The sequence below is a fragment of the Rhinoraja longicauda genome, chromosome 21 (assembly GCF_053455715.1).
Source record: "Rhinoraja longicauda isolate Sanriku21f chromosome 21, sRhiLon1.1, whole genome shotgun sequence".
Lineage (NCBI taxonomy): Eukaryota > Metazoa > Chordata > Chondrichthyes > Rajiformes > Arhynchobatidae > Rhinoraja > Rhinoraja longicauda.
The window spans coordinates 3335487-3359009 of NC_135973.1; the positions used below are offsets into that span (position 1 = coordinate 3335487).

Sequence of the window (23523 nt, forward strand, 5' to 3'; positions counted from 1 at the left end):
ACTAAACGTTATTCCCTTATCATGTCTCCATACACTGTAAATGGATAGATTATAATCATGTTATTGTCTTTCTGCTGACTGGATAGCACGCAACAAAAGCTTTTCACTGTACCTCGATACACGTGACAATAAACTTAATGGACTGACTGATGTTGTAACCTTGAACAAAACGCAAAGTGCTGGAAGAATTCAGAGAGTCAGGCAGCATCTGTGGAGGGAAATGGACAGATGATATTTTGGGTCGTGACTTCTTTAGATTTTTCTTAATGTTCATTCTATGTTTCAACCGCTTTTTAAATAACGTATGAGATTTATATTACTTTCGTATTTCATATTTGGTTGCTAAATAATGTGGTCATAACTTCAACATCACTAACGGTCTAAGGAAAGAGATCTTGGTGAATGGTGATGAGTTTCACTTTGCTTGCGAGACTATTATTCAGATGAATGGAGCGCAGAAGAACGTGGGATGATCTTATAGAGGTGTATAAAATCATGTTAAGTGAATGGGCAGCACGGTGACACAGCGGTAGAGTTGCTGCCTTATAGCGCTTACAGCGCCAGAGACCCGGGTTTGATCCCGATTACAGCTGCTGTCTGCAAGGGGTTTGTACGTTCTCCCCGTGACCTCGTGGGTTTTCTCCGATATCTTCAGTTTCCTCCCACACTGCAAAGACTTACAAGTTTGTAGGTTAATTAGTTTGGTAAGAATATAAATTGTCCATACTGTGTGTAGGATAGTGTTAATGTGCGGGGATTGCTGGTTGATGTGGACTCGGTGGGCTGAAGGGCCAGTTTCCGCGCTGTATCTCTAAACTTAAAAACGAAACGCTTAAAGTCTTTTACTCAGTGTTAGGGATTCATGAACCAGAGGATAGAGATTTAAGGTTAGAGGGGAAACATTAAATATGAGCCTGAGGGGCAACTTTTTCACATTGAGAGTGGTGGGTATATGGAACGAGTTGCCAGAGGAGGTAGTTGAGGAAGGTATTATTACAACATTTAAAAAGATATAGGGGCAGGTACATGGATAGGAAATGTTTAGAGGGATATGGGCCAAATGCAGGCAGGTGGGACTAGTGTAGATGGGGCACCTTGGTCAGCATGGGCAAATAGGGCCTGTTTCCATGTTGTATGACTCTAGAACTATGAGATACAGTGAAAAGTTTTGTGTGTGTGCTATCTACTCAAATCAGATAATACAATTAAGCCAAACACGAGTACATAAAGTAGAACAACGAGAAGAACACCAGTGCAGAGTATACTTTCTCAATAATGTAGTTCCACAGGAAAAGTTCAACATCTGCAATGATGTAGGTTGGGAATTTAGGACTGGGCTTGTATCCTAGTTATGGAATGAAACTGATAACAGAGGAGAGGAAGCTGTTCCCAAGTCCGGTGTGTGCTTTCAAGCTTCTGTACCTTCTGCCCAACGGGAATCCGGAGAAGAAGGAATGGCCGGGGTGGGAAAGGTCCTTGATTAGTATAAGTACAATTATTTACTGCATATAAGAAAAATACATTTTAATCTGTAAGGAAATAGGAACCAAAGGAAAAAATTGTTGAATACGTTAAGTAAATTCTTGAAGGAACTGGTTAAAATGGTGCGTTTCCATATCTTACTCAATCAGCAGGTAGTAGGTTAGGAGAATGCATGCAAAGCTATTTGATGGACTGGATTTAACATTAAGCGGAACATGTATATATGCATATATATCTACCATAATGGAAGTGGTGCATAAAATGTGACACCTTTTGCTGTTGTTGCACCAGACATCAGCATTACCTGTGCTTTACGGCCTTCAATAATATTCTGTTGATAGCTTTATTATCTGTTATTTGCCATTGCAAGCAGCAACACAGCAGAGTATACAGACACCACAAGGTTCAATAAAATTATCCTTTGACTTGCAATTAGTTATTTTTATGGTTTGCGACCACTCTTTTACGTGGATGAGAAATATTTCATCCATTAACTAACTGAGTTGATATAACTTCTCTGATGTGGCATTTTTCCATAAAATTGCTTTTCACAGGTAATTGGAAAAGACTTTGAGGCGTGTGTGCATGATCAAATTAACGAGGGTTGGAAATCCAAGAATGACTGAGTGCTTGCAAGTACCCAGGATCCTCTTCACGCCAGAATTGTCAGAGGTAATTTAATCACGTCTTATACTTCGTTATAGGGATTTTACTAAATGTACAGATTTTAGTAAATGGATATGTGGTTGATAACAGTTTACCAAATCCTGAGAATAGGCTTCTGTTCATTTTGAAGTGGATTTTTTCCATGACAAATGTCACAAAATGAGCACATTACAAATTTTGCTTTTACTATTTTTTTTATTTGGGGAAAAAAAAGTAACACCATCATCAGAGCTTTGGTCTTAATCCAGCGGTAAGGTGAATGTAACTACACCTGACGTTAAGGCGGTGTTTGACCAAGTGTGGCATTAATGAGCCATGGTAAGCCTGAAGTCAAAGGGCATCAAGGGACCACCAATGGTTGGTGGTAACTTGACCAAAGGCAGATGGTTGTATTTGTCAAAGATCAATCATTGGAACATAGAAACATAGAAAATATGTGCCATTTGGCCCTTCGAGCGAGCACTGCCACTCAATATGATCATGGCTAATCATCCGAAATCAGTACCGTGTTCCTGCTTTCTCCCCATATCCCTTGATTTCGTTAGCCCTAAGAGCTAAATCTAACGCTCTCTTGAAAACAACCTTCTATGGCAGAGAATTCCCCAGATTCATAACTCTCTGGGTGAAAAAGTTTTTCCTTATGAAAACCCAACATGAGGACAGTATCCTAGACCTAACCATCATCAGCTCCTCCGTCATTCCATTTCTTCATACTGTCACAACGTGAGATAGACGGAAGTTCACTGATAATTTTGTGATGTTCAATTACTTTAGCAACTCCTCAGCAAATGAAGCAGTCCACTCATCAAAGCCTAGACAATACTCTGACCATTGGCTGCCCTGTGTCGAGTAGGATTCATATCATAAAAGTGCTATTGATTGATCATTTCCACCAAGAGAGATCCAAACCACGTATCCTTGTTATTAATAAGCATTGCACTATTATTGTTTATTAATTTGTCTGTTTTTTTAAATCTATACACAGTATACTGAACGTTTTGTTGTTGATTATGATGGGTCTTACAGAGTACAATGTTTACATATCAGTTGTGCTGCTGCAAGTAACAATTTCATTGTTCCATTTCGGAACCTATGACAATACAACACTTGACTTGACTTAAGTCATTCACCATCAACATTCTGGGGGGAGTGGGGGTGGGGGTGGTCATCGTTGATTAGAAACTCAACTGGATCAACCATGTTAATAGGGTTTCCTCAGAAGTATATAAGAGGCTGGATGTTCTGCTGTAAATAACAACATAACTTTTCCACTATCTACAAGGCTCATGCTAACAGCTTCTCTCCACTTGTTTGCATGAGGTCAACTCCAAAAAATGTCAATAAGTCTGACATTATATAGGACAGACTAATCCACTAGATTAGGACCCTATCTCATTCCAGCTATCACCAGCCCATCATGACAGCTGTGTACGTAATCTGCAAAATACAGGGTGGTTATTTGTCTTTGTATCTAAAACAGGATCTCTCAATCTTGCGTCTTCCACCAGAGAGGATAAGGATGTGGAAACACCACCACCTGCAGGTTCTGTAATAATTCACACTTCATCAATGGTGCAGCTGGTAGAGCAGCTGCCTCACAATGCCAGAGACGAAGGTTCCATCCTGACCTCGGCTGTTATCTGTGTGGAGTTTGCATGTTCTCCCTGTAACCCCGTGGGACTCCTCTGGGTGCTGCAGTTTCCTCCCAAATCCTAAAAGTTTATGTAGGTCAATTAGCCTCTGTAAAATTGCCAGAGTGGGTACGAAAGTATGACGACATAAAACTAGTTAGGGTATACTCCGGATGCTCCGGTTGTCTCCCACATTCCAAAGATGTGCAGGTTTGTAGGTTTTGTAAATTGTGCAGGACAGAACTAAAGTATGGGGTGATCAATGGTCAGTGTGCCGAAAAGGCCTGTTTCCACGCTGTATCTCTAAAGTAAACGAGTGTGAGCAGCTGATCGATGGTTGGCGGGAACTCGGTGGGCCAAATGGCCTGTTTCCGTGCTGTATTTCAATCAATTCAATCCTGGCGTGGACATGTATCACACGTCCTTTACTGCTTGAATTTACTACCATTGTGAGATACATTCACTTGTACTTGCATTCCTGAAAAATGAAAAGAAAAAAGCACGTTTGCGCAATGCCCTAACAATGCATAGATCTAACAGGAATGTAGTGAAATATGACTAAATATTACGTGTTGGCCAACATAGTGTGATAATGATGTTGAAAGGAACTGGGTCTGAAGAAAGGTTCCGACCCAAAACGTCACCGATCCCTTTTCTCCAGAGATGCTGCCTAACCTGTTGAGTTATTCCACCTTTTTGTGTCTATCTGGTGTGATAATGATATTCAGTCGACAGGAAACAACGAGGGGAAGTGAAACATTCCCATGGTTGTTTCTGCAACAACTTAAACATTATTCATTATTTTTCAAGAAAGACTTTTCTTGAATCAATGAGTTGGAAAAAACTGCAGATGCTGGTTTAAATCGAAGATAGACACAAAATACTGGAGTAACTCAGCGGGACAGGCAGCATCTCTGGAGAGAAGGAATGGGTGACGTTTCGGGTCAAGATCCTTCTTCAGACTGATCTTGGTTGAGACCCTTCAGTCTGAAGAAGGATCTCGACCCAAACGTTACCCATTCCTTTTCTCCAGAGATGCTGCCTGTCCCGCTGTGTTACTCCGACATTTTGTGTGTATGTTCTTGAATCAATTGGGTTTCAATCGCCCTTTGATATCTGAATTGGTATATTCCCTCAAAATATACCTGCTCCATTTGTATATTTTTCTAATCACACACTGAAAGTTTTCTTCAATTTTTTCCCATTCTTTGTACTCTTCCACTGCAGATACATTTTAAGTTGGTTGCAGGGAATTTGTTTCTGAGTCACAAGTTGTGGTTAGATGACCACTCCAGGGATGGAGACTGTAATACAGATTTTCAGTCCCGTACTGGGGAAATGCGGTGTTACCAGCTGTGTGACCTATAACATTGTTCCATAGCAGGGCCGACCTATTAAATTCCAATGCAGATCTTGCTTTGCATGGTTTGTTACCGAGTAAAAGACAAAGTGCTGGCAGATCTCAGCAGGTTCGGCAGCATGTTCATAAATTATAGGAGCAGAATAAGGCCATTTGGCCCATCAAGTCTACTGTGCCATTCTATCATGGCTGATCTATCTTTCCCTCTCACCCCCATTCTCCTGCCTTCTCCCCGTAACCTTTCACACCCTTGGTCTGAAGAAGGGTCTCGACCTGAAACGTCACCTATCCGTGTTCTCCACAGATGCTGCTTTATCTGCTGAGTTACTCCAGCAATATGTGTCATTTTTCTTGGTCTGAAGAAGGGTCCCGACTTGAAACGTCACTTATCCGTGTTCTCCAGAGATGCTGCCTGACCCGATGAGTTACTTAAAGGGGACACACTTACTGACCTATCACTGTTTCAGAAGTTGTGTGATCATAGTTGATTATGCAGGCCCCTTTTAATTTAAACTAAGATAGGCCTCTCAAGTTTCTCCAGTACCCTGTGAAGTGACCTGGCAATTTTTAATAAGAATGTAAACTAATTCAACCCGACAATTCTCGGGAATGTTAGGCACAGTTGTCTGACTTTAAATTTGCAATGTAGCATTGTCCTGTATTTATTCAGTTGCGGCTGCATGAATTTTAATTTTCCCGAACAGTACTCCATTTGAGTGGTTTTCTTGCTCCATGTATGGGTGCAGCAGAAGTTTTTAATATCGATGTTCAGAGGGAATGTTTTCACACCACTGATTTGCATCTCACACTGAGAGCTTTTTGTTAAGTCAGCAAGTCAGTGATTAACATGCCTCTCTTTTATCACTAACCTTCTCAACGTTGCCAGGTCTCCACTCAGCTGTAGGTAGGGACATGACTGTAAACATTGAGGCATTATCCCTGGCAAATTGGCCAAAACCCAGACCGAAATGTTGCATCATATATAATGTGATTGTTGTGTGGATTAATTGGAGCTCTTGTAGCTACCAATTGCTTGCTTTGATTTACAAATTACAGATTGATTTATTATCAAAGATAGACACAAACTGCTGAGGTAACTCAGCAGGACAGGCAGCATCTCTGGAGAGAAGGAATGGGTGATGTTTCGGGTCGAGACCCTTCTTCAGACTGAGAGGCATATTATCATATGCACTATGGTGCCGTACAATTCCTTGTTCACAAGAAGCCTGCAAAGTAAACAGTGTACATGTTTTGGATCGGGACCTTTCTTCGGAAAATGTGAATGCAGCGATCTTCAATCTGAGGAAGGGTCCTGACCTGAAACGTCACCTATCCATGTTCTCCAGAGATGCTGCCTGACCCATTGAGTTACTCCAGCACTCTGTGAAATGTCACCTTTCCATGTTCTCCAATGCTGCATGACCCACTGAATTATTCCTGCCTTTTCTTGTAAACCAGCATCTGCAGTTCCTTGCTTCTACCCTTGACATAAGTCAAGACCAATACTGAAGTTTTTAATTTATTCATTTTTGTTTTGTTATATTATCTGAGATTACCGCATTTATTGGCCTGTTAAGCCGCTGCAGTAATAAATTTATTGTTCTGTTGTTGGTACGTTTGACAATTAATCACTCTTAACTCTTGACACTTGATGTTATTCATCTTAGTTGCAGAATGTACCAGATTCACAGCTGGTAGTTGTCAAAGCAAAGGTCTCTTGGGATCTTGGAAAATTCTTTAATGTGCCAAGTCTTTGCAGGACATAGATTGTGAAAGAACTCTGTGGCAAACTTTCAGATAAAAGAATAAGTTTACAGTAAACCGGTCTTTTTTATGAAAAGCAAGCCATTTTTATCTTCTCTTTATTTCTTGTTAGTCTGCCTGCATCAATGTGAACAGGATGGCCTGACATGGTTTCCTGTCAGTGTCTGTTGTGAGCTCTGGCTGGGAGTTCTTTTCCACTGGGTTTCCTGTGTCTGGTGAGACTGGCCTTGGGAAGTCATTGTGTGGGAAGTTCGCAATTCTCAGCCTGTCTTCCACTCTTCCACAGAAAAAACATACAAGCGCTTGACTTAAAAAGAAAGGATCCCGACCCAAAATGTCACCTGTTCATGTCCTCCAGAGATGCTGCCAGTTCCGCTGAGTTACTCCATCACTTTGTGTCATTCTTTTTTTGTAAATCAGCATCTATACCTCCTTGTGTCTACATTTGACCAATTGTAAATTGTCCCTCGCGTATAAGATAATGTCAGTGTATGTGGTGACTCGGTGGGCCAAAGGGCCTGTTTCCACGTTATACCTCTAAAGTCTAAAGAAAATAGGTTGGCTGTAGACTCAGAGAGTCACAAAGACTGGAGGCTCAGTTACTCTGTATTATATTTCTTTCCAATCTATGCCAGTCATGCAGCATGGAAACAGGCCCTTCGGCCCAACTTGCCCAAGCCGATCGAGATGCCCCATCTAAACTAGTCCCTCTTGCTCACATTTGGCCCATTACTACACACGAGGGTTAAGTCCTGAATGAATGAATGAATGAATGAATGAATGAATGAATGAATGAATGAATGAATGCTTGCTTGCTTGCTTGCTTGCTTTATTGTCACCTGTGACAAGTCCAGGGTATGCAAATAGTCACCACATAAGGGTGCTGACAAAGTTATAGAGTATACACAGTAACTGCTCCAGGTCCCCTTTTGTTCTCTTCCCCCCGGCGCCCCCCCCCCCCCCCCCCCCCGTCAGGACCTCCTTTGTTCCTTCCTTTGGCAGCAGGGTCCTCACTTCCACGTGTCCGCCCTTGTCCGTCAATTGACCGCCGCACTGACCTCTCCACTAATGTTGCCAGGTCCTCTCCAGATACCTCCGTGATGCCGGCCCTTGGGCCCTGACCCACGGGGGGGGGGCTCCGGTCTTGGCCACTCCACGGCCCGCCGGGAGGTGTCTATATTACCAACTACATGTATTGGCAACATTGGAAGCAATCAAGATCTTATTGCAATGCTTCTGTGTGAAGAAGTCCAGGCGCATCAGGTGTCACTCAATGAAAGAGGCGTTATTCTCTATGTAAAAAATAAAATTGCCCCACACAACTCCTTTAAACTTTGCCACTTGCACCTTCAACTATACCCTCTAGTCCTTGACATTTCCTGGGAAAGAGGTTCTGACTATCTATGCCTCCCATAATTTAATATACTTCTATCCCCTCAATAATTCCCTGAGCATCTACAGTACATACTGAAGTGTGCATAATAACTTTTTGCCCCATAGAATTTAGTCATAGAGCGTGGAAACCGGCCCTTCAGCCCAACTTGTCCATGCTGACCAACATGCCCCATCTACACAAGTCCCACCTGACTGCATTTGCCCCATATGCCTCTAAACCTGTCCTATCCATGTTCCTGTCCAAATGTTTCTTAAACATTGCGATAGTAGCTGCCTCGACTCCACCTCCGGCAGCTCGTTCCATACACCTGCCACCCTTTGTATATTTAAAAAAATTCCCCTTCGGGTTCCTACTAAATCTTTCCCCCCTCACTCTAAACCCATGTCCTCTTACTCCCGATTGCCGTGCTCTGGGCAAAGGACTGTAAGCATTTCCCTGATCTATTCCTCTCATGATGTTGTACACCTCTATAAGATCACCCATCATCCTCCTGCGCTCCAAGGAATAAAGTCCTAGCCTTGGCCAACCTCTCCCTGTAGCTCAAGCCTTCAAGTTTTGAAGAAAAAAAACTTTGAACATGACTAATGCTCAAATTATATCAGTCAATAACTAAGTTGAGATATGAAATAAAGCTAGGTTTATAAAATTTTTTAATCCTTAATTAAACCAAAAAACTGCGACCTTGCTAAAATGAACTTTTACTTTTAATCACATTACTTTGACCTTGAGAAATTAACTATCCAAACTAGCATATTGCTGACTAACTGATCCTCACTTGGGATATTTTTAGCTGTAGGCCATATTTTATAAATAGCCTTCCTACACACCCCACTAGAAAGACTGTTGTGTAGTCTGGTTTCTTTCTAAGATATATTGACAGCAAAAGCTGTTCTCCTATTTTATGGAGCCGTAATGCAGTGTAAATAGTAAGCTCCATTGCTTTACTTTAGAAGCTGTTTATAAACTTTCTTTCGATGCATTGTTTAAACCATTGATTCCAATTGGTTTTAAAAATGCTTGAGTTAATGTTGCAGCCATTAGAGTGATAGTCCTAAAGCAGGAAAACAGGCCCTTTGGCCCAACCCCCAAGTGATGACAAAGATGCCCCATTTGAGGAAGGACGTCCTTGCTATTGAGGCAGTGCGGCGTAGGTTCACGAGGTTAATCCCCAGGATGGTGGGACTGTCATATGAGGAAAGATTGGAAAGACTGGGCTTGTATTCATTGGAGTTTAGAAGGATGAGAGGGGATTTTATAGAGGCCTATAAAATTATGAAAGGGGGAGGAGGGGGAGTTCAACGAGATCTGGGTGTCCTAGTGCATCAGTCAATGAAAGGAAGCATGCAGGTTCAGCAGGCAGTGAAGAAAGCCAATGGAATGTTGGCCTTCGTAACAAGAGGAGTTGAGTATAGGAGCAAAGAGGTCCTTCTACAGTTGTACCGGGCCCTGGTGAGACCGCACCTGGAGTACTGTGTGCAGTTTTGGTCTCCAAATTTGAGGAAGGATATTCTTGCTATGGAGGGCGTGCAGCGTAGGTTCACTAGGTTAATTCCCGGAATGGCGGGACTGTCGTATGTTGAAAGGCTGGAGCGATTGGGCTTGAATACACTGGAATTTAGAAGGATGAGGGGGGATCTTATTGAAACATATAAGATAATTAGGGGATTGGACACATTAGAGGCAGATAACATGTTCCCAATGTTGGGGGAGTCCAGAACAAGGGGCCACAGTTTGAGAATAAGGGGTAGGCCATTTAGAACGGAGATGAGAAAGAACTTTTTCAGTCAGAGGGTGGTGAAGGTGTGGAATTCTCTGCCTCAGAAGGCAGTGGAGGCCAGTTCGTTGGATGCTTTCAAGAGAGAGCTGGATAGAGCTCTTAAGGATAGCGGAGTGAGGGGGTATGGGGAGAAGGCAGGAACGGGGTACTGATTGAGAGGGATCAGCCATGATCGCATTGAATGGCGGTGCTGGCTCGAAGGGCTGAATGGCCTACTCCTGCACCTATTGTCTATTGTCTATTGTCTATTGACTGGACAAGCTAGATGCAGGAAAAATGTTCCCAATGTTGGGGGAGTCCAGAACCAGGGGCCACAGTCTAAGAATAAAGGGGAGGCTATTTAAAACTTTTTCACCCAGAGAGTTGTGAATATGTGGAATTCTCTGCCACATAATGCAGTGGAGGCTAATTCACTGGATGAATTTAAAAGAGAGTTAGATAGAGCTCTAGGGGCTAATGAAATCAAGGGATATGGGGAGAAGGCAGGCACAGGTTACTGATTGTGGATGATCAGCCATGATCACAATGAATGGCGGTGCTGGCAGTCAGTAAAGGTCGGGAAAGCAGCAGCAGGAGCAAGGACGACCGTTGGCTGAAAGAAAGTAAGTGTGAATTACAGCAATTAAATTAGCAGCTTGGTAAATTGGCCAATTAGTCAATTTAGTGACTGATATAAACAAGGCTTGCACAAGGGGTGCAGCCCTGTGAGAAAAGTGTGAGTCTTTGGCTGCGAGTCTTCGGCGAGGAGGCTGAGGTGAGGAGGTTGCACTTGTTTTTAAGCCTGATTTTATTTTTAACACTAAAGTAATGGCGGACAAGTTGGTGCAGTGTGTTTCCTGCAGGATGTGGGAAGGTAGGGACTCGGCTGGAGCTTCTGGGAGCTACACCTGCAAGAACTGTGTTCAGGTGCAGCTCCTGAATGGACGTGTGGTGGAGTTGGAGAAGCAGCTGGATGACCTCAGGGCCATCCGGGAATGCGAGAGTTTGCTGGACAGGACCTACTGTGAGGCTGTCATGCCAAGGGTCCAGGTCGAGCGAAGGCGGGAGACTGTTTCAAAGGGGAGTGAACATGGACTGCAGGAGGCCCCGGTGGCTGTGCCTATTGCAAACAGGTACACCCTCTTGGGAGCTGTCGGGGCAGAAGACGCTTCCAGTCCGAGCGGCGGACAGGTCGGTGGCTCTAATCCAGGCAAGGAGACCCAACCGGGGAGACCGAAGTCGGGAAGAGCCATAGTAGTGGGTGACTCCATTGTCCGAGGTACGGATAGTAGATTCTGTGGCCGCAGGCGGAATTTGAGGATGGTCTGTTGCCTCCCTGGTGCCAGGGTTCAAGACATCAAGGGGCGGCCACAGGGTAGCTAATGTTGTCCCACTTTTTAAGAAATGAGGGAGAGAGAAAACAGGAAATTATAGAGCAGTTAGTCTGACATCAGTGGTGGGGAAGATGCTGGAGTCAATCATAAAAGAAGAAATTGCGGAGCATTTGGATAGCAGTAACAGGATCATTCTGAGTCAGCATGGATTTATGAAGGGGAAATCATGCTTGACTAATCTTCTGGAATTTTCTGAGGATGTAACTAGGGAAATGGACAGGGGAGAGCCGGTCGATGTAGTGTACCTTGACTTTCAGAAAGCCTTTGACAAGGTCCCACATAGGAGATTAGTGTGCAAAATTAGAGCATATGGTATTGGGGGTAGGGTACTGACATGGATAGAAAATTGGTTGGCAGACAGAAAGCAAAGAATGGGGATAAATGGGTCTCTTTCAGAATGGCAGGCTGTGACTAGTGGGGTACCGCAAGGCTCAGTGCTGGGACCGCAGCTATTTACAATATACATTAATGACTTGGATGAAGGGATTAAAAGTAATATTAACAAATTTGCAGATGACACAAAGCTGGGGGCAGTGTGAACTGTGAGGAAGATGCTATGAGGTTGCAGGGTGACTTGGACAGGCTGTGTGAGTGGGCAGATGCATGGCAGATGCAGTTTAATGTGGATAAGTGTGAGGTTATCCACTTTGGTGGTAAGATTAGGAAGGCAGATTATTATCTGAATGGCGTCAAGTTGGAAAAGGGGACGTACAACGAGATCTGGGTGTCCTAGTGCATCAGTCACTGAAAGGACTTCTCCTCTCTTCTACCAGCATCTGCAGTTATTTTCTTATACTGAATGGAAGCATGCAGGTACAGCCAATGGAATGTTGGCCTTCATAACAAGAGGAGTTGAGTATAGGAGCAAAGAGGTCCTTCTGCAGTTGTGAGACTGCACCTGGAGTACTATGTGCAGTTTTGGTCTCCAAATTTGAGGAAGGATATTCTTGCTATTGAGGGCGTGCAGCGTAGGTTTACTAGGTTATTTCCCGGAATGGTGGACCTGTCATATGTTGAAAGACTGGAGCGATTAGAAGGATGAGAGGGGGTCTTATTGAAACATATAAAATTATTAAGGGGTTGGACACGTTAGAGGCAGAAAACATGTTCCCAATGTTGGGGGAGTCCAGAACCAGGGGCCACAGTTTAAGAATAAGGGGTAGGCCATTTAGAACGGAGATGAGGAAAAACCTTTTCAGTCAGAGAGTTGTAAATCTGTGGAATTCTCTGCCTCAGAAGGCAGTGGAGGCCAATTCTCTGAATGCATTCAAGAGAGAGCTAGATAGAGCTCTTAAGGATAGCGGAGTCAGGGGGTATGGGGAGAAGTTAGGAACGGGGTACTAATTGAGAATGATCAGCCATGATCACATTGAATGGTGGTGCTGGCTCGAAGGGCCGAATTGTCTATTGCCTATTGAAGGGCCAAATGGCCCCCTCCTGCACCTATTTTCTATGTTTCTATCTAAACGCGACCCATCTAAACTGTCTGCATTTGGTCCATATCCCTATATAACTTTCCTATTCTAGGTTATGGCGGCTCAGTCACTCTGCATTATATTTCGTTCAAATCTGTGCCAGTCATGAACATCGAGGCTAATGCAGCATGGAAACAGGCCCTTCGGCCCAACTCATCCATGCCGAATAAGATCCCCATCTAAGCTAGTCCCATTTCCCCGCATTTGCCCAACATCGCTCTAAACCTCTGATTTCTGATTTAGCTCCATGTCCCCACCTTGGAGCTTGATCTCATGTCAGCCATAAAGTGTGTCTTGCAGTTTGGGAGCCATGAGCAGTGTGCCTTTAAGAGCTAATCTCCCATGACTGCTGCACTGTGGTGTGTTCGCAGCTGTGCTGAGACCAGTCTTGTTGAGTTGAGACTATTCCTGCCCTTTAGTGTTTGATTTCGTGTTTGATTCTGCATGTCCATATCAAGCTGGATTTAGGCCTGTTTTGTGAGTTTGTAGTTTAGTTTAGTTTATTGTCATGTGTACCAAGCTTTTGATGCGTGCTATCCAGGCATTGAAAAGCCTTGACACGATTACAATCAAGTCGTCCACAACGTACAGATACAGGATAAAGGGAATAATATTTGGTGCAAGATAAAGTCCAATTAAAGATAGTCCGAGGGTCTCCAGTGAGGTAAATAGTAGCTTAGGACCGGTCTCTAGTTGGTGAGAGGATGGTTCTGTTGCCTAATAACAGCTGGAAAGAAACTATCCCTGAATCTGGAGGTCGACACAAAAAGCTGGAGTAACTCAACGGAACAGGCAGCATCTCTGAAAAGAAGGAATGGGTGATGTTTCGGGTCGAGACCCTTCTTCAAACCCTCGCCCTGAATCTGGAGGTATGTGTTTTCATACCTCTTGCCAGAGGGGAGAAGAGGGACTGACCGGGACATGACCTTGATTTTGCTGTTGGCTTGATTATGCAGGAGATACACGCCCATGTTCATAAGCTTATGCAAAGCAACTTCCAGTCACACAAGTGGAAATAAGAGAAAATGATATGAGAAAAATAAAAATAATAATCGGGTTAACACACTACACTGGATGGCTTGATTTTAATCACATATAGTCTTTCCGCTGAATAGATAGCACGCAACAAAAAGCTTTTCACTGTACCTCGGTACACGTGACAATAAAGTAAACAAAACTAAAATGAGAAATGCCTTGAATGCACTCACCTCAACAGCCCTGTGCCCTTTTTCTGACCTCTGGGTAGACTTGACATTGCCTGGCGACCTCAGATGCTTCACTTGAATAGGTGCAATTACCCTTTGGCATCCTGCATACCAGGGCCCGAGGAAGTGATGTGCAGATAGTGCTGGTTTGTACGTTAATTGCCTCTGTAAATTGCTTCTAGTAAGGAAGGAGTGGATGTGAAAATGGTATGTAACATAGAACTAGTGTGAACAGGCAATGGATAGTTGGCATGGACTCAATGGGCCGAAGGGCCTGCTTCCATACTGTATCTCTAAACAAGATGAAAGGATTGAGTTTTGATCGGAGAGCAAGGCTGCATTTTGTCTCTCAATTTGTTCAAAATTTTAGGCTAATTAGTTTTGACTTTCAAAGCCGGAGGCTTTTAGGGCAAGATCAATAATACTTAATCTTGTCCTTTTCACCGTTGTCAATATTCATTGATTATGGTCACTGATACCGGGTGATTTTGATCACTAATCATAGTCTTTATACATTATTCCATGTTAAATGATGACTAATATATCCCAGCCTGTGGGCTTTGTGCAACTATTACCAGTTTTTGCTTGAGTTAGTCACTGAATCAATGCTCGGAAGGTTTAATCTGGATTAGATTCAAGATAGAGCTCTGGAACACTGGTGGTTGACCAGATAGAAGTGTTTTATTTAGGGTTACCAACTGTCCCATATTAGCCAGTACATCCTGTATTTTGGGCTAAATTGGTTTGTCCCGTACGAGACCGCCCTTGTCCCGTATTAGTACGGTTGCCAATTTCCTCACTCCCAAAGAAGGAACAAAGGGTGAGGTCACGTGGGGCGCGGGGTGGTGACGTCACCTCATCCCTTCTTTGGGAGTGAGGAAGTTGGCAACCCTAGAAGTGTAAAAAATGATGAGAAATATAGATCAGGTAGACAGTCAGAACCTATTTCCAAGGATGGAAAAGCAAGATACCAGAGGGCATAACCTTAGGGTGAGAGGGGCAAAGTTTAAAGGAGATGTGCCGGCAGGTTCTTTACACAAATGGTGGAGAGTGCCTAGAACATGCTGCCAAGTGGGGTGGTGAGGGATACGGGTGGAAGGGGACGAGGGGAGAGGAAAGAGGGGAATATAGGATTTGGGGATTGGTGATGAGTCTACGGAGGAGGGGAAAGGAGCAGGTTGATGAGGCTGGTGGGAAATTACGTTTATGGTCCCGGTGTGATGTTTTCTTTGAATAAGCAGTTACCAAGAAGATTCCTAGATCCCTAGAAGATTCCCGACTGTTGACACTAGTAGGTTAAAGAAACCACTAGTCTGACAGGGATCGCTGGTCGGTGTGGACTCAGTGGGCCGAAGGACCTGTTTCTGCGCTGTATCTCCCAACTAAATGAACTCTCAACACTGACTGTAGATTTCAGAAAATGTACAAACTCCATACAGACACCACTCGTAGTCAGGAAGAAACCGCTGGAATAGCAAGAGCTGGAACTTTCCACACCACTCAGTAGTATTGTGGGAGTGCATCTCGGAAATGCTGACATTTACTTAGTACTGAGGCTGATGGAGTAAAGGATTCAGTGGAGCAACATCAGACTTGGTTAATAGTTTAGTTTAGAGATTCAGCATGCAAACAGGCCCTTCGGAACATCAAGTCCACGCCGACCAGCGATCACCCCGTACACTAGCACTATTCTACACACTAGGGACAATTTACAATTTTTACCGAAGCCAATTAACCTACAAACCCTGCATGTCTTTGGAGTATGGGAGGAAACAGGAGCACCTGGAAAAAACCCTCAAAGGGAGAATGTGCAAACTCTGTACAGACAGCAATAGTAGTCAGGATCGAACGTGGGTCTCTGGCATTGTGAGACAGCAACTCTACCCACTGCACCACTGTGCAGATGTGTAAGATCATAACAGCAAAAGAGCAAAGAACTGTTTTCTCTGCCACAAAGGGCCGAAGGGCTGAATGGCCTACTCCTGCACCTATTTTCTATGTTTCTAAAGCAGCTAGTACAGGGTTAATGCTCCTCCTTCATGGAGGGTTGTCAATCTTGATGAGAATTGTTCTGTGGTTTGCTTAGAACTTTTGATAGGGTCGATTTGTAATTGAAAGGAATGTTCTAATGGAAATGGTTAACCACAATAGGTTGCTGGCAGATCATTTTGCAATTCTTACAGGAAGAATGAATTGAATAATGGGCAAGTTGGGCTGGTGTCAGAGAAAGGCTTTAAATCAAGAGGAGAACAGAGACAATTTATTTTTGCACCATATTTTATTATGATCAATGTCTTCACAAGGCTAGACCAATTAATAGCCACAGATTGAAGTGGAGCAGAGGGTGAGTGGCCTTGGAGAGACAAGAGCACCATTTTTCATAAAGGAATGAGAAAAAATATAGTGCTTTAAAGATGGATTGTTTTGTGGAAGGCAGGTCTATTTTAAAAGCTAAGTTATCTCGTGGTGTTGAAAGTGTTTGAAGATCATGGAAAATTCTGGGATTTGTTCTCTATGGTAACTTCCATTAGGTACCAATAAAAATGATTCGCAGATGCTGGTTAATACCAAAGAAAGATACAAAGTGCTGGAGTAACTCAGCGGGTCAAGCAGATCTCTGGAGAATGTGGATAGATGACGTTCGGATCGAGAGTCTGAAGCAATGTCCTGACCTGAAATGTCACCTCTCCATGTTCTCCAGAGATGCTGCCTGACCCGTTTAATTACTCCAGCACTTTGTGCCCTTTTGTAGCAGGTAAAAATGCCGATGGTGCATCATAGAAGTATTAACAAATAAAAAAATTAACATTGAAGGGAAATTATCAAGGGAAATTAATAACCTAATTTTAAAGAGCTTCTTAAAGAAGTAACAGTAAAGTTTATGAAAGACACAAACTGCCCGAGTGACTGCGCGGGACGGGCAGCATCCCTGGAGAACATGGATAGGTGACGGTCACGACCTATCACGCTTTGTCCTGCCCCTCCACTCTTTTAGCTGTCTTTCCCCCCCATCTCTGCAGGTTCTATAACAACATTTGAAAGACACTTGGACAAGTTCATGGATGGGTAAGGCTTAGAGCGATAGGGGACAATGCAGGCAAATTGGAATAGCTTAGATAGGGTACTTTGGTCGGCATGGATGAGTTGGGATGAAAGGCATATTTCAGTGCTGTATGACTATAAAGACTAACATTACCAATGAAATAAATTGCTGAACATTACTCCTAACCAATGAATTCTTTAGAAGCCAAGTTTTTCTTCACTTATCAAATCAGTCATGCCTTTTCTAATGATTCAATGTTTATTTTATAGTCAATGATTGATAACTGGAATATTCTATTAAACCGCCTAGTTTTCTCCTTTACACCAGAAACACTTTATTAAATGCAAATCACCTCAAGACACTTTGTGATGAAAGACACCAGAAAAGCACACGGTTGTTCTTTCTTGTCCAAGTGTCTTTTAAATGCTGTTATAGTACCTGCCTCAACAACTTCCTTTGGCAGTTCATTCCATACACCCACCACCCTCTGAGTGGAAAAGGTGCTGCCTCAGGTTTGTATTCAATCTTTTCCCTCTCACCTTAACCTTGATTTTCCCCCATCCTGGGAAAAATACTTCATCCTATCTTCATTTAGAGATACAACATGAATACAGGCCTTTCAGCCCACCATGTCCATGCCAGCCACTGATTACCCGATCACACTAGTTCAATGTTATCCTCCTTTCGCATCGACTCCCTGCACACTAGGGAAAATTTACAGAGACCAATGACCCTAAAACAGTCACATCTTTGGGATGTGGGAGGAAACCAGAGCGCCTGGAAGAAACCCGCTCGTTCACAGGGAGAATGTACAAACTCCACAGGGGCAGCACCTGAGGTCAGGATGGAACCCAGGTCTCTGGCGCTGTGAGGCAGCAGCTCTACCAGGCTGTGAGGCCGCTGTGCTGACTATCTATTCCCCTATGTTGGATACATTTTCATAGCGTGCACAGATTGGATTTGTGTACAGAGTAACAGATATTGCCTCCTCTCAATATTTTAATTCATTTTTAATGGAATGCGTGAAAGAGCTTTATCTATGTTACTATTGTAGCTATTATCAAATGAACCATCCTACCAACGACTAGAGAGCAGTCCTGAGCTTCTATATACCTCATTGGAGACCCATGGACTATCTTTACTGGACTTTATCTTGCATTAAACATTATTCACGTTATTCCCTTTAAAATGTATCTATACACTGTGGACGGCTCGATTGTAATTATGTGTAGACTTTCCACCGACTGGTTAGCACACAACCAAAGCTTTTCACAGTAACTTGGTGCACACGACAATAAACTAAGTAAATTGGATGGAGCTGCCACAGTGGTGAATTTCAGAAAAGAGCTGTATGTATCGAATTCAAGGAATGATTTGCAGCACCATAGAGAGGTAGTTGGGAGGGTGGTGGGGTGGTGGGGAGAGAATCGGGGAAATGAGAGTAATTGGACAGGTCTTTCAAAGAATGACTGGTTTCCTCCCACATTCCAAAGACGTGCAGGCTTGTTGGCCACTTGGCTTCTGTAAATTGGCTTGACTGTGCAGGGAGTGGATGCGAAAGTGGGATAACACAGAACTATGTGTAGCTCAAGAAAAGTAATTTTAGAAAAAAAAATTAAATTGTTGATAACAGAAACCGTTGTTGTGGTCATGTGGTGACGCAGTAGTAGAGCTGCAATCTCACAGCACCAGGGACCCGGTTCGACCCCGATCTTGTGGATTTTGCACGTTCTCCCTGTGACCGCGTGGATTTCCTCCAGGTGTTCCGGTTTCCTCCCACATCCAAAAGACGTACAAGTTTGTAGGCTAATTTGCCTCTGTAAATGACCTCGAGTGTGTAGGGAGTAGATGAGAAAGTACAATGACACAGAACTGGTGCGAACAGGTGATCGATGGTCAGCGTGAACTCAGTGGGCCGACCGGCCTGTTTCCATGCTGCATCTCTGAACTCACTAATAAGCCTGGGCACTTCGCACCAAATGGCTTCTTTCCGTGTGGACCCAGTGGAATGTTTGAACCATTATCGGGAGGAGAAAACTGGACAGAGAAGTGTTAAAGAAGGCACTAAATAAAAGGGAATTGTACTGACAGTGTCAGCTAATGGCTGATTTATCAGGTAATTTTTTTCAGAGAATACAATCCATTCTCTACAAAATAAAATCACCTGGAACTATAAAACAACGTTTCAACATACTGGTGAAAGGACTGCCACTCTAAACAACGAAGCTGCCCTTTAGCACTGACAGCAAGCTGAGAATAATGACTCTACTCTGAATTAAAACATAGCTATATAATGGAAATGGGCACCTGTTTTCCTGTGCTTGAAAAACATATTTATTTTTGTTCCTGTCAGACTTGACGACATTGTAAATAATTTATATCGGATTTTGATGGTTTGACCAATAGAGGGCAGTAGATGTACATCCTAGAATTCCAGTGTGTTCATTTAATTTTGTCGTCGATTCTTGAGCCTCGTAAACAGTTATAATTGAATGTAATTTGTACACAGATATTTTATTGTTAAATTGGGGGGACCTTCACTTTGTCAGATGATATCTCTAACTGTCCCATCTACCTTTAAAACCGTCTGAAGGACCACCTATCCATATTCTCCAGAGGCGCTGCCTGACCCGCTGAGTTACTCCAGCAATTTGGGTCCTTTTGTGTATTAACCAGCATCTGCAGTTCCTTATTTCTACATTCATCCTTAAAACTGAGCTGGTTTCAATGCCAGTCTATGACAGCTCAGTGTGCTTTCCCCCTAAAACTTTACCATAACCCGTTATCCTCACACTCCTACTCCTCTACACTTATCACCCATCCACAAGTTTCCATTTCCCTTATATCCCCTCCCCTGTGTCCCCATCCATTCATATTCCTCCCTCCAGCTTTACATCTCACTCCTCCTCTTCTCTCCTGAACTGACACCCTTTAGTCTCCTTTTCATCTCCGGTGTTGGGCCACTTACTACACCCATTTGCCAATCATCGCAACCCCCCCTCACTCCTCACCTGTATCCACCTATCACTGGCTAGGTGTGTAGGAAGGAACTGCAGATGCTGGTTTAAACCAAAGATAGACACAAATGCTGGAGTAACTCAGTGGGGCAGGCAGCATCTCTGGATAGAAGGAATGGGTGACGTTTCGGGCGAGACCCGTCTTCAGACTAGATAGTCAGGGGAAATGAGAGATATAGACGGTGATATAGAGAGATATAGAATAAATGAATGAAAGATATGCAAAAAAGTAACGATGATAAAGGAAACAGGCCATTGTTAACTGTTTGCTGGGTGAGATCGAGCAGTTCTCATTCCCTTCCTGTTCCCACGTAGACCTTTCTGTCCTAGGCCTCCTCCATTGTCAGAGTGAGGCTAAACGCAAATTGGAGGAACAGCATCTCATATTTCGCTTGGGCAGCTTTCTCTCCAGAGATGCTGCCTGTCCCGCTGAGTTGCTCCGGCTTTTTGTGTCTATCTTCCTCGTACTACAACTGGATATTGAGTTTTGGGTGACATTTTCTCATGATATAACGATATACAGAATGGTGAAGAGCTTGGATGGAGTGGATGTGAAGAGGATGTTTCCACTAGTGGGAGAGTCTAGGACTAGAGGTCACAGCCTCAGAATTAAAGGACATTCTTTTGCGAAAGAGATGAGGAGGAATTTCTTTAGTCAGAGGGGGGTGAATCTGTGGAATTCGTTGCCACAGAAGGTTGTGGAGGCAAAGTCAGTGGATATAATTAAGGCAGAGATAGATAGATACTTGATTAGTACGGATGTCAGAGGTTATGGGGAGAAGGCAGGAGAATGGGGTTAGGAGGGAGAGATAGATCAGCCATGATTGAATGGCAGAGTAGACTTGATAGGCCAAATGGCCTAATTCTACACCTATCACTGATGATCTTATGACCCCAGTGGTATTAATATGGATTTCTCTAACTTCAAGTAACCCCTTGCATTCCCTCTCTCTCTATCCCTCCCCCACCCAAGTTGCACCAGCTTTATCGTTCTCACCAGTGTGCATTGTGATACATGCAGCATTCTAACGCGTGTTATACATTTGTAGACCTGTGACTACCTGAATTATATCCCAATGTTATATACTGACAAATCTCCCCACACTTGGACTGAGCACTAAGGTGACAGGACTGCCAGCTTTAGCAATGTCCCCAGTGCTATACCGTGGTGAGCTGTCACCACAGGCTGAGCACACCATTGTTCTATTATGCCAGACCTGTCCCTCTCAACCACATTGACGCAACAGCCAAGAAGGCCTCTACTTCAATAGGAGACTGAGGATATCTGGCATGTCTCCAATAACACTTTCAGACATCTACAGTTCTTTGCATCTAATAGATTGCCTATCATCTATTGGCATGTGTGAGCAGCCAAATGGCCAGTTTGTGCTGCCTTTACTTGTGGGCAGTGCAGCAGTAGAGTTGCTGCCTTAAGCAACAGGGACCAGGGTTCGATCCTGATCGGGGTTTCTTCCCACTTTCCAAAGACGTGTGTAGGATGCAAAATTGGTCTAACATAGAACTGGTGTATGGGTGATTAATGGTCGGCATGGACTTGGTGGGCCGAAGGGCCTGTTTCTGTGTTGTATTTCTAAAACTAAAAAAAAGTAAAACTACTTGTTCTTTATCTCATGGCTAATGGATTATCAGGTCTCGATAATGACAAATTAATCACCTTAAATTGTTGCAATCGGTTCTCCCATTTTCCCTACTTCAGTGAATGGGAAAATGATAAATATCTAGACTTTGGGAGAGCTCTTTCAAGTGGCAAAGAAAGCGGTTAGATCGGAAGGGATCCAGGGAGAGCTAGCTGTCTGAATACAGAATTGGCTTCATGCAAGGCATCAGAGTGGTTGTGTGAGGAAGGGTGTTTTTTGGACTGGAGATCTGTGACCAGCAGCATGCCTCAGGAATTGGTGTTGAGCCCATTGTTGTTTGTCACCTATATCAGCAATTTAGATGAGAATGTACAAGGCATGGTTAGTAAGTTTGCAGATGACACTAAAATAGGTGATATCGTACTCAGTGAAGATGGTTATGAAGACTTACAGAGGGATTTTGATCAGCTGGGCTACTGGGGCAAGGAATGGCAAATGGAGTTTAATTTGGATAAGTGTGTGATGTTGCAGTTTGAGAAGTCAAAGCAGGACAGGATCTTCACTGAGTGATAGGACCCTGGGAAATGTTGTTGAGCAGAGGGATCGAGGAGTACATGTACATTGGATGAGTTGGGCAGAAGGGCATGTTTCTGTGCTGTATCTAGTTGGAGTTAGGTTTTCATAGTATTGCTGTTTGAAGGATTATACATCCAAACCATGTGATTACAATTGTTCAATGAGTAGAGAAGAGAAACATACTGGTCAGCTGCTTTGTAGCTCACCCTGAAATGATTAACGGGTCACTGGATGAAGAAACCGAAAGTTTGAGGAATCGGAGTAATCTCTATTCCAGTGGATACAAGACCATAAGACATAGGAGCAGAATTAGGCCATTCAGCCCAGCAAGTCTACTCTGCCATTCGGCTGATCTATTTTTCCCTCTCAACCCCATTCTCTTGGCTTCTCCCTGTAGCCTTTGACACCCTTACTAATCAAGAACTCATCAATATCCGCTTTAAAAAGAACTGATGCCTGATGTTTTAGCCTCCATAGCCATCTGCAAATTCCACATATTCACCACCACTGGCTAAAGAAATTCCTCCTCATCTCCATTCTAAACGTACATCCTTTTATTTTGAGGCTGTGCCCTCTGGTTCTAGACTCCCATTACTAGAAACATATTTTTCATGTCCACTCTATCTTGGTCTAGTATGTTCCTTTATCATTTTCTTTATTAACATTAAAGCTAATAGTGTTACCATTACTTGTCAATGCAAATAGGCTTTAGACCATGACACACAACAAGACTACAACATTTCGAACCTTTAAGAACATTTTAATTAATTTTTTACAAAGTTTTATAAAAAAAATGTCTATTGCTCACCTTTGCAAATTATTTTAACTATTTTCAAAATTACTATAAATTACAATAATATCAACTTGCATTTATATAGTGCCTTTAACACAGTTAAAACATTCCAGGATAATTGACAAGAGCATCATCAAAGGTTGACACGGAGGTGTATCAGGTAACATCAGGCTGGTTAACCATAAGCTTGGTTCAAGAGGTAGTTTTTAAGAAGCTTCTTAAAAGTAAAGAGACGTTTTGGAGATAGGAAAGTTTAGAAATTAAATTGTAGATCTTCAGCCTTTCAAAACTGAAGGCATGTTTGCCAGGGATGGAGAAATGCATGTTAGGGATAGGCAAGCAGCTAAAACTGGAGATACCCAGAAGT

At 43.2% G+C, this 23523-nt stretch overlaps 1 long non-coding RNA gene across 1 annotated transcript in view; it reads left to right on the plus strand.

The window, feature by feature from the left end:
• Window positions 1-2056: 2056 nt before the first annotated feature.
• LOC144604200 (uncharacterized) overlaps window positions 2057-23523 on the plus strand; it is a 46885-nt gene continuing 25418 nt past the window's right edge. The window contains exon 1 of the long non-coding RNA XR_013548700.1: window positions 2057-2154. This is a non-coding gene — a long non-coding RNA (uncharacterized LOC144604200). The remainder of the gene's footprint in view (window positions 2155-23523) is intronic.